The following is a 10490-nucleotide window of genomic DNA, read 5'->3' on the forward strand; positions in this document are numbered from 1 at the left end:
AAATTTACCAATGCAAAAAATTAAATGAAAAGTTTAAACATCTTTGCCAAAGCATTCAGTGGTCTCCCTTGTGAACTGAGTTGTGACCATCAGAGTTAAAAAGCAGAAGCCAATGGGACTGAGTCCCATTTACCGGAGTGCAGGGATGGGTGGGCAATAGGTGATGCTGTTCTGAAGTAACTTGCTCTCTCTGAGTGTTTAATCATCAATTGTAAAGAACCTAACAACTTTCTGACCCTTCTCCCCCCAACCTCAGGTCTACTCTGTACAACCTAGTTGGTCAAAAAGATACAGTCCCAACTCTGCTTGTTTTTATTTACACTGCTTAGAGAACAGGGGTCTTGGAGCTAGCTCCTTGCTTTCACAAGCTCATAACATTGCTGTCCTACTTTCTCAAAACACACACACACACACACACACACACAGAAAACACAATTAAGACACAAAGTTGGCCACATATACAAAGACAAGAGGCGGGATTGCTTTGTCCTACACTTATTTATGGGTATCTGACGTAATGAAGGCTTTTTAAATTTTTACATTGATTTTAGAGAGAGAGAAAGAGAAAGAGGGAGAAAAGGAGAGAGAGAAGCATTGACTTGTTTTATTTAGTTGTTTCATTTAGTTGTGTACTCACTGATTGCTTCATTAAGATTTCGATAAGGATTGAATCAAATCTGTAGATTGCTTTGGGTCATATTGATTGACATCTTTATAATAAGATTATATAATAGACTTATTATAAACATAGGATATCTTTTTTTTAAATTTTTATTTATTGATTTGAGAGAGAGAGGAGGAGAGAATGAGAAGCATCAACTTGTAGTTGCTTCACTCGTTCATTGACTGCTTCTCATACATGCATTGAAGGGGAGAGGGGGGGCTCAAGATGAGCCATTGACCCCTTTCTCAAGCCAGTGACCTCAGGGTTTTGAACCGTGGGTCTCAGTGCTCTATCCACTGTGTCACCATATCAGGCTGGGATATTTTTCATTTCTTTTTTTTTTTTTTTTCTTTTTGCATTTTTCTGAAGCTGGAAACAGGGAGAGACAGTCAGACAGATTCCTGCATGCGCCCAACCGGTATCCACCCGGCACGCCCACCAGGGGCAACGCTCTGCCCACCAGGGGGCGATGCTCTGCCCATCCTGGGCGTCGCCATATTGCGACCAGAGCCACTCTAGCGCCTGGGGCAGAGGCCACAGAGCCATCCCCAGCGCCCGGGCCATCTTTGCTCCAATGGAGCCTTGGCTGCGGGAGGGGAAGAGAGAGACAGAGAGGAAGGCGCGGCGGAGGGGTGGAGAAGCAAATGGGCGCTTCTCCTGTGTGCTCTGGCCGGGAATCGAACCCGGGTCCTCCTCACGCTAGGCCGACGCTCTACTGCTGAGCCAACCGGCCAGGGCATTTTTCATTTCTTTCAGCAGTGTTTTGTAGTTTTCATTGTACAGGTCTTTCACCTACTTGGTTAGGTTAATTCCTAAGTTTTGGGGGAAAGGGAATGCTGTTTTAAATGGAATTGTTTTTCTAATTTCCTTTTCAGACTTCACTGTTAGCCTTGCAGCATTTTGAGTCATACATGTCAACAATAGGGCTTGAATATAAGGTTCTCCTTAAAAGGAAAAGCACATAATTGAAAACATGATATTTGGCATTTGAGTGGGTTTCTGCTTATTATTTGTATTATAGAGCAAATCTTTAGCCAAGTAGCACTTTCTTTCTTTCTTTTTTTTTTTTTTTACAGAGACAGAGAGAGAGTCAGAGAGAGGGATAGATAGGGACAGACAGACAGGAACGGAGAGAGATGAGAAGCATCAATCATTAGTTTTTCGTTGCGATGCATTAGTTGTTCATTGATTGCATTCTCATATGTGCCTTGACCGTGGGCCTTCAGCAGACCGAGTAACCCCTTGCTCGAGCCAGCGACCTTGGGTCCAAGCTGGTGAGCTTTGCTCAAACCAGATGAGCCCGTGCTCAAGCTAGTGACCTCGGGGTCTCAAACCTGGGTCCTCGGCATCCCAGCCTGATGCTCTAACAACTGCACCAACGCCTGGTCAGGCCAAGTAGCATTTTCTTAACTGTATCACTAATCAGTTATAATGGAGAAGCCAGCTGGAGTCCTTTTAGCAAGTTTCTATGCTATGGCCCTGAGTTAGGTTGTTTTTATTGTGCTCTGTATACATCAATTTTTCTAAATTTTTTTATCTCAGTGACTTTAAGTTCATGCATAGTTATGGAAAAGCAGAGGCCAATAGAAAAAGCCTGAGATGAAAGCAGAATATTATTCAAGACTTAGGTAGGTACATGCCTTTTCAGTCAAAGTATCTTTTATTCATAGAATGAAGGGAAAGCAAATCCGTTAGATTGTATTTACTTCAAAGTGAAAAAATGAGTGACAGAGAACCTGAATTGAGTTTGTGGAAAAGCATTGCCTTGATGTCTTTACAGGATATCAAAACCTTCATTACAGTCCTTGGCCATGTGGCACAGTGTGTAAAAGCATTGACCCGGCATTCCCAAGGTCACACATTTGAGCCCCAAATGACCCACTGATTATAGAGTCTGTATATCATCTTCATACAGTTGTAAAATACAAAAGCTACAGAATTAATATTAATATTTTAGGAAGCTTAAAGAACATTTTATTAATTTGGACTAGGCGTGCAGAGAGATTTTGAAAATGATCTTTGTACCTGTGTGAATAGCAACAAAACCAGGATGACCGATGGCACTGTATTGTAAATGCAGAGGGGAAGGAGAGCTGGATTCTCTGACCTCCCCTCACACCTATAAGGAAGTGAGTGAATAGCTAACAGGGTGCAGGAAGAGAAAGATTAAATTAAACCTTTTCTTATATTGATGGGCCATTTACAGGCATTTTGTCCCCATGGAAACTACCCCTCCCTTCCTGAAAGTGTGTAGTTAATGTATATATCTCTGAACAAAGGAATGGCAGGTGAACACTAGAAAATATAGGAATATCTTTTAATATGTAGAGTGACATTTTTACTATTGTGTTACCTTGTAAGTTTTAATGTGTAGAAATGTTTTTTATGAATTCTATAGACAAATGTTATAAACTTGCTAATGAATTGTGTCCCATCCCCCTCTTCATCCTTTTCCCAAACCTGTATAAGTGAAAACAAAGGTTATAAGCTTATGCCGTGATGTCGGGCTTTCCCCCCTCCCATGTATAATTAAGGGTATATAACCAGCCCCTAGAATATTAATGACACACATGATTTGGGACTGCTGCCCCATGTACGCTGTATGTGGCCGGCATATTTAATAAATTTCCTCCTTTAATAAAACTCTTCAAAACTCATCTGGACTTGATGTCTACGAAAACCTGTAGAATTGAAGATTGAGTACTTACAACACTTGGCACCCACGCAGGGCCTACGGTGTTTTGCGTCACCAGGTAGAGGCACCCCGAATCGGCTGGTCTCTCCAGGAGGCTGCCCGGTCCCACCTGAATCTCGAGGAGAGGCGCGCTGCCACCTGACATGTTTTCAGGGCTCCCAGTCTTCCTGTGGGGTCTGGACAGTTCTCTGGTAGATGCCTCCCAGTTCCCAAATTTGACAATTTGGATAATTCGGCAGAGAAATCGAGGAGGTAGGTAAAGCAACTCTTTTAGCTTTACTGAATTTTCTGGCTTTCCTCTGAACTCTTGCTTTCACTTTTCTATCTGAGACTGGTACTGGTCAAATTTGTTTGGGACTAGAATGTAGGTAATTTGGGGGCTTTGCTGAGTTGTGACTCTGGAGATGTGGAGCTCTGGTGGTGTAGGTAGGGCCTTTAAAGCTGCTTTGCTGAGCTGAAACTCCAGAAATTTGTAAGTGAGGTAGATCTTTTGTTTTGCTGAGTTAAAGCTCTGGAATTTTGTAGGTAAAACAAATCCTTTGCTTTTACTGAGTTGTAACTCCAGAGATGTGTAGGTAAAACAGATCATCTGCATTGCTGAGTTGAAACTTTGGAGGTATGTAGGTAAAGCCAGCTTTCTGGCATTACTGAGTTGAAACTAGTCCCTCTGTGGACTCTCCAAAGACCGAGACGTCAGTAGGAAGTCCAATGGTCTTGATTAGGATTCTCCGGGATGCATTTAGTCATACTCTGAAAAGACAATTGAGAGAAGCTGAAGTGACCAGGACCATCAGTTCTGTCTCAGGCTTTCAGAGACGTCTGTTTGTGTTTGCACATTTGTACATTTTTTCTAGAAAGATAATTAAAGGGGACTGTGTAGAGACCCTGAACTTCCAGATGTAGCTAGTTGTGTTATGCTCTCAAAGAAAAACCTGAGTAAAGACACCTTTGTATTTATCGAGATCTCATTCTTCTTTGTTTTCCTTACTTTTGTCTAAAATTCCTGAGTTTAAGTTTAAAGTCCTTGCAGGGACGCGGCCTGTGTACACCTGAGAGGCCACGAGGGGAAGCCCTTCCTTCATCTATGAAAACATGCTCGCGCACAAGCACGCACGTGTGTGTGTGTGTGTGTGTGTGTGTGTAAGTACTTGGTTTAATGTCTAAATGTGTCTTTTTTTTAATTTTTAATTTTTTTTAAAACAGAGAGAGGGATAGACAGGAACGGAGAGAGATGAGAAGCATCAATCATCAGTGTTTTTTGCGACACCTTAGTTGTTCATTGATTGCTTTCTCATATGTGCCTTGACTGTGAGGCTATAGCAGACCGAGTAACCCCTTGCTCGAGCCAGTGACCTTGGGTCCAAGCTGGTGAGCTTTGCTCAAACCAGATGAGCCTGTGCTCAGGCTGGTGACCTTGAGGTCTTGAACCTGGGTCCTCTGCATCCCAGCTCAACGCTCTATCCACTGCGCCACCACCTGATCAGGCTAAATGTGTCTGTTTTAAGGCCTGGCTTGAGTCTCTTGTGTCAAAATTGGAAGCTTCTGACTAAAAAGCAATCTTAAGTGGTGATCTATTAGTCCAGTGGTTCTCAACCTGTGGGTCGCGACCCCGGCGGGGGTCGAACGACCAAAACACAGGGGTTGCCTAAAGCCATCGGAAAATACATATTTCCCGATGGCTTTAGCCGCTGAGAAGCCACGCTACCGTCTGCAGCAGCGCTATTCAGCTGGAACGCAGGCTGTTATGGACCTGCGTTCCAAACTGAATGCCTGCGGTCATGCGCAGACGTGATTGCATCATCCCTCCGGGGCCTAAGGGGCGGGGGAAGCAGATGGGGGGGGGAACACTCCACAGTCCATAGCAGCGCATTACATGTGTCTAGCGCTTGCTGATGTCATCAGTGGGTGGGTGCAGCAAGCGCTGGAGGACAGAAGCCTAGGAGGCGGAGAGGCAAGAGGTGGAGAGCCAAGAGATCCTGCAAGACAGCCTGCTGGTGTAAAAAAAGGTTAATAATGTAAAAACAGTACACACACCATACACACAATACTGTATAAGTGTAAGGTGCTTTGTGTGTAATCATTACACAGTACACAAAGCAGCTTACACTTACACAAAGCACCATACATTTACACAGTGTGAACTACATCGGTCTTATACTATAAGAGACCACTATAAGATGTAGTTCACACTGTTCCCCAATGTATAATTATCTCCCATATCTCCCACTATTTCCCCATATTCTGAATGAGGAAACTGCTGAAATCAGCGGTTTCCGGCATTGAATCCACCTCCTATTGATTTCATTGGGAGTGCGGCGGATTTTGTGGAAGAGAGCTCCCGAGAATCTCGGGTTACCCCATAATCCGCTGCAGCCTCCTTTTGATTTCAATAAGAGGCAGAGAAATGACAGTTTCCGACACACTTCTTCCTCTCCTATTCAAGTCAATGGGAGGCCGCAGCAGATTCCGCTCAAATATAGAGCATGGTGCTTAATTTTTTCCACGCTAGAACTTTTCCTAGAGCAGTAAAATTCCAAAGGTGGAATCCGCCACCCCCAATAGACTGAAAGAGGCCTCACCCTGAGGAATCTGCTGTGTGGATTCTGCAGTGTAAAAGATCTGCCTCCTATAGAAGCCCAGCCTGTTGGGATCTGCCACTGAAGGATTAAAGGTTCCCAAGGCCATTGGCCCCCATCTCACAACACCATTTAAGAGCCTAGGGAATTTCTTCCAAGTAGCAGGTAAACTGATCTCATTTCTTGTAAACACGAGGGCCATTTACTATGCCTTGCCTGAAATATTTAAGTTTTATTTATCCCTCAAAGATCTTTACTGTGGGTATTACCAGTCTAATTTCTGTCACTTTGTTTAATGTATAGTGTCTCCTTTATTCCTCTTGTCTCAATGCCCCTATGCCTATTGGAGGTTCGGACCTGCTCCTTATTCCAGCTAGAAACATTAATCATTAGGACTTATACTCTAGCTGCAAAGTATAGAAATGTGACCACGGTCCCAGTGCCTTGTAGACTTTTCCTGAATATGTATGACTCATGCTCTTTAGGACATTTCTCAGACTGAAATAGAAATTAGGTTACATTTGTAAATAATATAAAGCAGCAATGGTGTCAACATAGACAGTGAAATTACATTAACATGTTAAGAAGATTTGTGACTGTAAGAATTTTATTTTGGATCCTGTTATATTAGTTAGAACTTTGCTTTGTTTAATAATCTAATAGGCTTTAGTCATTTTATTGTATTAAGACGCTTGTTATAGTATTTGTTAACATTAGCTATTTGAATTTTTTTTTTAATTTTATTTATTCATTTTTTAGAGAGGAGAGAGAGAGATAGATAGATAGGAGGGGGGAGGAGCCAGAAGCATCAACTCCCACATGTGCCTTGACCAGGCAAGCCCAGGGTTTCGAACCGGCGACCTCAGCATTTCCAGGTTGATGCTTTATCCACTGCGCCACCACAGGTCAGGCGAATTTTTTTATTTTATATTTTTCCAATCTACCTCAAATTGGAACATAGTAATTCAAATGAATAGATGCCACCCAAAACCAGTGGGGTCTTAGGACCCTTATTGCCAAAGGTTTATTTAAAACCAATTAGAAAAAGATTTTACCAACAGAAAAATTATTTTCCCAAGTAAACATTTAAAATAGACTTTAATAAAATAATTGACAATTGTTAGGAAATTGCTATATAAGGTTCTTTCCAGGTTTAGCTTGCCCATTCTAGTATTGGACCTGCATTTGTGTCCACAGTCTCAAAGCTAGTAGGAAAGGAACCCAATATTGATTAGAAACTAATTTGAAGTTACATTGTGCCCACAGGCCCCAAAGGTTCTGGGCAAGTAAATTACATGAATCAAATAGTAAAAGAAATATAACCACCCCTTTCCTAAGTACTTGCAGGATTTACAGGTTACTCAGCAAACTGTTCAAAAGACTGTCCGAGAGGCGCTTCCAGCATTACTAGGAGATCCAGTGCATCACCCAGGGACTGGCTCCCACATGGACGTGTCCACACACCGTGATCCTGACAACTCCCACTGCTGCCAAGGCATGCCTTACCCCAACCACAAACCAGAAGCTGGTTGGTCTACGTACGGCTGAAGAATGAAGAAATTTACTAAGGACCCCCTTTTTAATCAGACTTTGGAAAAAAGGGAAGCTAGGGTAAAACAAAAGCCAACTTAATTGTCACTAAAGGTTAAAATTTTAAAATTAAGAGTTCTGACTAAAAGTAAATTGTTATAAAAGCCAGTTAATTTTATGTAAGTTGCAAAAGGTTTGTGCAGTTTATAGGAAATCAATCAGTAATATTTGTTTCTTTAGTGAACTGTATTGCTATTAATGCTGTCTGTTAAATATCTATTATATGTTGTAAGTTAATATTTTCTACACAACAGCTTCATGCTCTTCAGTAAATTAAGTCAAAGATTTGACTTAGGAAATAAAACCAGTGGGGATTGTTGTAAGGTACCAAAAGCTACGGAATTAATATTAATATTTTAGGAAGCTTAAAGAACATTTTATTAATTTGGGCTGGGTGTGCAGAGAGATTTTGAAAATGATCTTTGTACTTGTGTGAATAGCATCAAAACCAGGATGGCCAATGGCATTGTATTGTAAATGCAGAGGGGAAGGAGAGCTGGATTCTCTGACCTCCCCTCACACCTATAAGGAAGCGAGTGAATAGCTAGCTGAGTGCAGGAAGAGAAAGATTAAATTAAACCTTTTCTTATATTGATGGGCCATTTACAGGCATTTTGTCCCCATGGAAACTACCCCTCCCTTCCTGAAAGCATGTAGTTAATGTGTATATCTCTGAACTAAAGAATGGCAGGTGAACACTAGAAAATATAGGAATATCTTTTAATATGTAGAGTGACATTTTTACTATTGTGTTACCTTGTAAGTTTTAATGTGTAGAAACGTTTTTTATGAATTCTATAGACAAATGTTATAAACTTGCTAATGAATTGTGTCCCATCCCCCTCTTCGTCCTTTTCCCAAACCTGTATAAGTGAAAACAAAGGTTATAAGCTTATGCGGTGATGTCAGGCTTTTTCCCCTCCCATGTATAATTAAGGGTATATAACCAGCCCCTAGAATATTTTTTTTTAGATTTTATTTATTCATTTTAGAGAGGAGAGAGAGAGAGAGAAAGAGAGAGAGAGAAAGGGAGGAGGAGCAGGAAGCATCAACTCCCATATGTGCCTTGACCAGGGAAACCAGGGTTTTGAACCGGTGACCTCAGAATTCCAGGTCGATGCTTTATCCACTGTGCCACCACAGGTCAGGCAGCCCCTAGAATATTAATGACACACACAATTTGGGACTGCTGTCCCATGTACTCTCTACGTGGCTGGCATATTTAATAAATTTTCTTCTTTAATAAAACTCTTCAAAACTCATCTGGGCTTGGTGCCTCTACAAAAACCTGCGGAATTGAGGATCGAGTACTTTACAACAATACAACATTAGGGTGGTTAACTCTTTCGCAGACTGGCATGAAATTTTAGGCTACATGCCTGTGCAGCATGCTACTGTACTGAATGCTGTGGGCAATCTTAACACAATGGTGTTTGTTTATCTAAACACATCTAAACATAGAAAAAGTAAAGGAAAATATGTTATAAAATATAAAAAATGGCACACCTGTATAGTGTATTTACCATGGATGGAGCTTGCAGGACTGGAAGTTGCTCTGGGTGAGTCAGTGAGTCAGTGGTGAGTGAATTTCACATTCACATTACTGTACACTAATATAGACTTTATAAATACTGCACACTCAGGCTATACTAAAATCTATAAAACGACACAAGATTAAATCAAGCATAAGAGAAAATGATGGAATCAAGAGACGCAGTAAAAACACGAGATGTATCAGATGCTACCAGTCTAATATAGCACACTGTTTTACAGCAAACTATTTTTAGAAGTAGAAAGAGTGCACTCTAGGTCTCTTGACAAGATGGCCTCACCACAGTACCAGTGAGTGTTTTTCTGGCCACTCCCGCCCTGGCTATGGCTCCAGCCTCAGCCCCAGACCCGGCCCCAAACTCAACTCCAGCTCTGGCTCCAGTTCCAAGAGTCAGTTCCAGCTCGTACCAGCACCAGCCTCACCCCAGGCCCAATGGCAGCAGCGGCTGTGACCATGGTTCCAGGCCAGACCCTGGCCTCAGCCCCAGCCGCAGCATAGACCCTGGCACAGTTGCTGGCTGGTCCTTCTCTACCAGGCCCCCTCCCCAGTAGCTGTGTGTTCCAGCTGCACGCAGTCATTTTGGTCTCCATTGTGGACAGCTACGAGTGACACAACAAGGATGCTGCCCGAGTTATCAGGACTCTGCTGGGAACCGTTGACAAAAACTCAGTGGAAGTCACCAATTGCTATTCAATGACACACAATGAGTTAGAAGATGAGGTAGCTGTTGACATGGAATTTGCTAATAACATGTATGAATTGCATAGCAAGTCTCTCCAAATGAGCTCATTCTGGGCTGGTACCTACAGGGCATGACATCACAGAGCAGTCTGCGCAGATCCTTAAGTACTACAGCCCAGAAGCCCCCACTCCATTCACCTCACTGTGGACACAGGCATTCAGAATGGTCGCATGAGCATCAAGGCTTATGTCAGCACTTTAATGGAAGTCCCTGGGAGGACTACAGGGTGTGAGATTTACTCCTCTGACAGTGAAATATTCATATTATGACCCTGATCATACTGGAGTTGACCTGATTATGAACTGTTTTAGCCCAACTGGGTGGACTCTCATGTGGCTTGCAGCAAGTAGCAGGGTCATCAGCTTGCACCCAGGATGTCCTAAGCACAGTGTTACTACAATATGCAGAAGATGTGATGTCTGGAAAGATGTCAGCTGGCAATACTGTGGGCCACTTCTTCTTCTTCTTCTTCTTCTTTTTTTTTTTTTTTTTTTTTTTTTTTTTTTTGTGGGCTACTTCTAATAAGTGTGGTTCACCTAGTACCCAAGATAGCTCCCGATGACTTCAAGACCATGCTCAACAGCAACATCAATGATGTTTGTTGATGGTGACGTACCTGGCCAATCTCACACAGTCAGTTTGCCCTTAATGAGAAACTTGTAAACCTGTGA

General features: G+C 42.3%; 1 pseudogene; it reads left to right on the forward strand.

The window, feature by feature from the left end:
* Nucleotides 1-5034: 5034 nt before the first annotated feature.
* On the forward strand, nt 5035-10490 carry LOC136330056 (eukaryotic translation initiation factor 3 subunit F pseudogene; annotated as a pseudogene).

This window comes from Saccopteryx bilineata, chromosome 3, assembly GCF_036850765.1.
Source record: "Saccopteryx bilineata isolate mSacBil1 chromosome 3, mSacBil1_pri_phased_curated, whole genome shotgun sequence".
Taxonomy (NCBI): domain Eukaryota; kingdom Metazoa; phylum Chordata; class Mammalia; order Chiroptera; family Emballonuridae; genus Saccopteryx; species Saccopteryx bilineata.